The sequence below is a fragment of the Desmodus rotundus genome, chromosome 4 (genome assembly GCF_022682495.2).
Source record: "Desmodus rotundus isolate HL8 chromosome 4, HLdesRot8A.1, whole genome shotgun sequence".
In the NCBI taxonomy this organism is placed as follows: Eukaryota; Metazoa; Chordata; class Mammalia; order Chiroptera; family Phyllostomidae; genus Desmodus; species Desmodus rotundus.
The window spans coordinates 133339027-133346340 of NC_071390.1; positions in this window are offsets into that span (position 1 = coordinate 133339027).

Below are 7314 nucleotides of genomic sequence, written 5' to 3' on the forward strand. Positions count from 1 at the left end.
CCATGATTTGAATGTTGGCACATTTGGAGATATCCCAGAGGTTCCTAAGCCTATCCTCATATTTTTGAATTCTTGTTTCTTCTTTTAGTTCTGGTTGAATGTTTATCTCTTCCCTATGTTCCAAATAGTTGGTTTGAATCCCAGCTTCCTTCCCTTCTCTGTTGATTTCTTATGTATTATTTTTTATTTCATTTAGTGTAACCTTCATTTCTTCCTTTATTTTTTTGTCATACTCAGGGAGTTCTCTGAGCACCCTGATAACTAGTGTTTTGATCTCTGTATCTAATAGGTTGGCTATCTCTGTTTCACTTAGTTCTTTTTCTGGGGTTTTATTCTGTTCTTTCATTTGGGCCATATTTCTTTGTCTTGTAAATTTAGTATCCTCCCTGTGTTTGTTTCTGTGTATTAGATAGAACTGCTTTGACTCGCTGTCTTAATAGTGTGGCCTATGTGGAAATGTCACCTGTAAATTGTGTGGGGTGGAGCCGTAGGTAATTGCCAGGGTGAGGCACCTGCTTCACCACTTTGTGGCTGTGTGGGGAGGGCTCAGAGAGGAGACAGTGCTGATGCCTGGCTTCTGACAGTTTACCTGGAGCTCACCGCATTTGCAGTCACTTCGCCCCCTTTCCATGTGTCATTGGTGCCATTCCAGCTGCTGCCCTAGTGGTGAATCCCAGAGTGGGTGGGTTTGCATATGTTCTAAGACCATGCTGGCCCTTTAAGCGGTGAAAATCTGACAATATCTTCTGCCTCCCCAACACCCACTAGTTTTTACAGCCAAAAGTAACAGGGATCTATCTTCCCAATGCTGGAACCCTGGGATGTGCGGTCTGGCCTGGGGTTGGAGTCACTTGCCCCTAAGGTATCCTGCCCATCTGTGCCTCCCCTTCATCGTCCCACCACACTACGTCTTCACCCACCTCTGTGACTCCACCCCTCCTACCCATCTGGATGAATGTGTCTTCTTTAAGTCCTTGGTTGTTGAACTTATATACAGCTTGATTTTCTGATGGTTCTGGGTGTTACTAATTTTGAGATCTGATTATAGTTCTTTCTATGGTTGCACAAGGAGGCAAAGTGTGTCTACCTATGCCTCCATCTTGACTGGAAATCTCCTCTTCCTTTGTGGTTTAACTAAATCAGTGTTTTATGATTAAAAAGTTCATACAGTACTTAATCACATTGTGCCTTTTAGTATCTCTTGTTTGTTGTCATGTGTATATAGCTCTTCCTTTATATTATCTTCAGTATACAACCAGATTTGTTTGTGAGCATTTTGCAAGTAGAAACCCGTCACTTTAACCAAGATTTACTGAGTATCAACTATCTATTTGCCACTGTTCTAGGACTTACAGTTAATGCACAGAACAAGGTGACTAGCCCCTGCTTTTATGAAGCTGGCAGTCTGGTCGAGGAGGAAAAACAAATAAAAATAAATAAATGAATGTCCATGTGAAAAGGTGGTTTGCAGTTTAAGATATGCTAACATAGTAAAGAATGACTCACTAGATAACTAACAGAAAAATAGGCAGTGTTCCAGGAGCTGAAAGAGGAAACATCCCTAGCTCCTGTTACACTGCATAGGCATTAACTTAGCACATTCAAGAAACAGAAAACCAGAGCTCTGCGAGTGAGATGAAGTAAGAGAGGTAGGTGGGGGCCAAATTATGTGATGCCTTATAAACTGTGATAAAGATTTCAGATATTTTATATTAAGAGTGATAGGAGCCCATTAGAGGAGTTTAACCCTGAGGGTGGGGTAGGGGATAAAACAATATGATCTAAGGTTTTCAAAGATCACTCTGACTGATATGATACAATAGACTTGGAGGCAGCAAGAATGAAAACAGGAAGACCAGTCAGGAGGCTATTACAGTATCAGGGCACAGTAAAACGGCATCATGGACTGTCATACTATGGCATCTAAACCTAGAAAAATGAATGGATAAGAGCTTCAATAAATACAAATGGACCTTCCGTTTGGAAATATCTGCCACTTGGAGATGGAAATTCTAATATCATCCACTGGACCCACCACTTCTTAAGTGATGGGGTAGGGAAGGTACTGATGGGGCAAGGAGGTAATTGAATGAAATGTAACTTACACTTTTGTTACAAAGAAACACAAACCCTCCATTGTTTTCAAGTAATTGAACTCTAGAAGAAAAATGGCTACATTAAAACTATCCTCATTTCATCCTCCTTGGCTTCATCTTTTCTTGAGGTTCTGAAATTCTGATTCCTCTGCAGACATCAGGCTTCCAGGGATGTGCTTCCATGTGTCATTTCACCTTTGAACCCAACAGTAGATACATTAATCCCCTTGATTTCTCATAGCAAAGCTGAAACAGGCTGGCATTTTCAGGAAACTTGTGTTAACAGCTTGGTAAAGTTTCTTTTCAAGGTTTTTATTATTTACTGTTGGTTAAAACTGGTCTCCATTTTCAACTTTAGTTTTAATCAAGACAATCAAAGATATCACATACCTTTATTAGCAATGAACACCTTGTATGACTGCATAAAATCTGGGGAACACATCTGCCAACAAGTAATGATAACTGGTTTCAAGTTAGAAGAGGACAGAAGGTGAAGAAATCTGAGATGGGATGCTAACCATGTACTTTATCCTCATGGTGAAGTATTTTGAACTCACAGTTATTGGCTTCCTTTTCCCCTAGCTTCTTGACTTACCGTTCATCTTCCGGGACTCCGCAAAGTGATCTAAGAAACTGTCTTATCTTAGACCCAATGCAAAGCAGAATACCTTGAACTAAAATTCGTTCTTCCTCAAAATTCACAGGCCCTCCTCAAGTTTCCCCACTCAGTTTCTCTCCTGGATACAAGGCCGGCAGAGGTGATTGACGTACTAAAGCAGGTCACCATTCCTTTGTTTGTTTGGGTAGCTAATTCAGCCCATTTCTGGAACTCTTTTCATTTCACTCACTTGCACATATGAGAACCTCAGCAAAGCAGGGAAATGGCCTGTCATAGCAGAGACCAATAATTAATAATTATATAATTATCAGAATCAGTTTCATCTAATCAGTGGGAAGGGCTTCAGTTACTGGACAAACATTTAGTTACTGCCCTGATCTGTCCCAGATGAGGGACTTCCAGAGACTTTCAGTGCTAAAACTGGGGCAGTCCCTGGGATAGTCCCTGGCAAAGGAGGCTGTTGGTCTCTGTATTTCCAAGCAATAGTGAGGGCAGAGTTGAAATGTCACCACACTGTGAAGAAGGAGCAGTAACAACAGCAACACTTTCTCTCCTCCTCTATCAGGCGAGCGGTCTGAGGCATTGTGAGAGCTGGACCCTAGCCAGGTTAAGGTTTCAAAGTTACTCTTGTACCACAGCAGACATGCTGGAACTCTGTTTAACCTTCAGTTTTCAATTGTGAATGGGAGAGGGAATGCAGGTTTTTCAGCAGAGAGAAAAAAGAAAAGGGGGGATTAGGGAGGGAAATGCGTAAGAGGGAGGGGAAGGGAGGAAGGGGCTAAACTAGACTGAATTATTTGCATAAATAAATCTAAAATATTTCTATTTTATCAAATTAGCTAGATGTCTGCTGAACTATGTTGTTTCAGGATCCATGCAAGCCCCTACTCTTTGAAGATTATTCTTTGTATCAAACTAAACCTCGAATTCGATGTTAGAATTTATCACCTCATTATAGAAAATGTACTACTAAATACAAAAGCCTTTTAGACCTGGTTTAATGCAGTTACAGTAGCTTCAGGTTGGTACCGGATGGCTAAGACCGTTCGGTAGGCCCTCTATCAGTGTCTCTCTGACCGGCAGAGCTCCTATGAACTTCATGTTAAATTTTATTTAATTATTTCTTTGCTAAGTTTATTTACCAAATACCTATTGACACCTACTATGTATCTGGTAACGTTCTAAGCACAAGCGTTATACCCCTCCTCTCAGGAGTTTACCTTTCCCATATCTTATCATTAATTTATTTCTATCTCCCCCACCCCGACAAACAACAAACAGGAGGGGCAAATAAGCAACAACAATACACATAGGAAAATAAAACAAAATAAATGTATCCTCTGTGTGCAGAAAGTCAGGTGATCTATATTATTTACAAGTGGATAATTTTGTGTCCCATCCACAAGGATAAGCGGACTCTCCTGGAAGGAGCAGGCTGGAAGGGACTCAGAGTCACATCGCCTGTAGAGTGATTCATCACATCTCTACAGTGACTCAGAGGAGGGAAAAGCACCTTCAGCACCTATAGGTGACAAGGCTTATTTGAAATTTTATCAGGTACAGTCATTAAAGAACTAGACTTCCCCAGTGTCTGAATGACTTCCTGAGAGGAAACAAAATGCTTTAGGAAGGTGCAGTTACTTCTAAATTAATATCTCCACGTATGACAACAGGGGACATCAGCCAATGACAGAATGATTACCACCATCTGCATTTAGGATTGAATGTGTTTTAAATTTATTTATTTATTTTTATTCAGTTACAATTGTCCGCATTTTCTCCCCATCCCTCCACCCCACCCCAGCCAGTCCTACCTCCTTCCCCCACCTCTACCCTCCCCCTTGATTTTGTCCTTGTGTCCTTTATAGTAGTTCTTATAGACCCCTCTCCCCACTATCCCCTCCCCACTCCTCTCTGGCTATTGTTACAATGTTCTTAATTTCAATGTCTCTGGTTAAATCCAGTTTCCCAGAAGCAGACCTGAGACTCTGAGATGTGCACGCAGGAGGTATTTGGAGCATGCCCTCAGGAGCTCACTCTCTGACAGGTGAGAGAAGCAGGAATGGTCATAGGGAAAGTTATACATGATGCACTTGCAAAGGAGTCCCAGCCAATCCTAGGGGTAGCTCCTGGAGGTGGAATGGTCCTTCACAGTTGTCCCGATTTGAGTGAGGGGATGGGGCCAGGGTTTTGTGTCCCCTCATGGACCAGTCATTAAGTGTGAGCTGGCTCTTTACAGGGAGCATAACCCAGGGCAAAGCAGCTTCTTGTCACTCAGGAGGAACTCAATGGTGAGCTGTCAGCAGCCAAACTCCTGGCTACAGGGAACATGCGCTTCAGTCCTGAAGGAGGAATTTAGGGGATACAGCCATAAAATCTGGAACATCTGCAAAAAGCCAAGACACCTGGCAGCTTGTTTGATGAAAGTCACATCTCACATGCAATGGCAGACCACCACAAACCAGGGCAGACTCAGAATGGCATTCTGGAATGATAAAGTCCTATAACCACACTGTGACTGCATCCCTTCTCATGCCCTCTGTCATAGACCTGGTCTAGGTCAGTCTCTCAATTCTCAGTGGACTTACGCCAATAGTATTCTGTCTTCCCACACCTCCTGCACACTTTGGTGTGATTTATTTTTCTGAAATATAAAAGCCAATAACTTACCTAATAATTACAATAAGGCATTATTCCCTAACAATTTAAGGCCCTCCATAGTTACATCACAAATTACCTCTGTATCCTCACCTCTAACAAGTCCCCTCGTGTATTCTATGTTGTGGAGAAACCAGGATAGTCACTACATCCCTCACATTCACACACAGTTATATCTTTGGGTCTTATCTCATTTTGTACCCCATTTCCATGATACCACATTCCACATGTCAAATCCTATCTCCTATTTCTCTTCCCTTCCATTGCCTTAATGAACAATTCAGGTCAAAAGCCACTATGCAGAGCCAAGAAATGGTGTCAGGGTGCAGAGGAGCTATAGTAGTCCAATACAGGGTGTCAGAAGCCAAGCAGACAGAGGAGTGTCCCCCTGGTGCAGGGAGAGACATCCTAGCTTGGGTACTGAAGTCCAAAAAGGGTAAGAGTGATGTCCACACGGGAAGGCAGTGGCCCAACCTGAGGAGTCAAAGGACAAGCCAGGTGAGGAGGACATGTGTGTGCATGCATGTAGAGGCAGCATTGCCCACTGTGTGGTTTTCAAACTTAAGTGAGGGGTGGAGGACCTCTTTATGGGGGGAAACTCATCATGGAGTAGCTGGAGCCCAAGCATGGACTTCTGTGTGGGGGAGTCACCCCACCGAAGGTGTCAGGGCATGAACAGGAAGAGAAGTCTGCACTGGAAGGTGCACTGTCCAGGATGTTGGAGCAAGAGTGGAGCAAACGGGACAGGACAGCACAATCCGGATCTAGGAGCCCAAGCACAGCAGTGTGAGGACGAATTCTGCACAAGGGAGGGAGTCTGGTATGGGGCCGAATTCAAGCAGGGGAAGAAGAACTTCAGAATAAGGATCATCCAGGCATGGGAGATTAAAACCCATGTACCATGTCGGAGATTTTTTTTCCAGGGATCACTTTCCCCCATAGGGTGTCAGAAAATCTGGGGTGGGCTGTAGAAAGTGCCCAGGTACACCGGCAGCCAAGGAGGGAGTTTCGGAGCCCGAGTGGGGGTGCAGCGTGGTGACAGCGTCAGAATTGCTGCAGGCTGAGGGAATCGGTGCTGGGGGGAGGCTTACAGTGCTGATGAGAAACTGGTTACATACAGGGGAGATTGATGAATTAAGTAAATGGAGACAATGGGAGCCACTTTCTCACCATCAGAGAAGAAAGTTACACAGAAGGAAATGGGAAAACAGTTGTTTTTTGCATTGCTCCTGATGCACGTTGGCACAACTTGATTCATAAGCCAGTTTTCAAATTCTAGTCATTTTGCTGCTCATCAGCCTCCTAGGTGGGGGAGAGGTGGGAATCAAAGTAAAGAGAAAATAAAAGTTGTCTGACATGGCAGGCTCTGTGGATGAACCCAACCCTGATCCGACTCCCCTCAAACATGTCTTTCTGCATGCTAAGAAAAGCTTAAAATAGACATTTCCTAGATTCCCCTACAGGCAGGTTTCCTCATGATTTAGAATCCACCCATGTAGGCTCATGCCAGACTTTGAATCAAAACTGAGTCACACCAGGAGAGAGGCAGGACTTGAGGTGTCTCTTTTGCTGGTGCGGATCCTCCCAGAGGCAGCGTGCAGGAGGCGGCAGCCGGGGGCTGTGGGATGGGCCCCTGTTCATCTGATCACAGCAGAGAGAGCAGCTCCCTGGCAGCTCAGTGCTGGAGTCTCCTTTGGGAGTTGTTCCTGGAAGCTCAGCCTCCACTCTCCTTCAGCAATCCAAATGATTCTGTAAGTTACTTATACCCCTTAATATACCCCAGTCATTCAATTACACTAGAGTCTGCTTTCAAAGAAATTGACAAGTCCTAACATTCTATCATCTCTATGAACCTTAAATTAGTCATTTCATTGGCATTTATATTATTACAAAAAGTTGTAAATGAAAGTCTAGAGAAAAATTGTGAACTTTTAATTATCC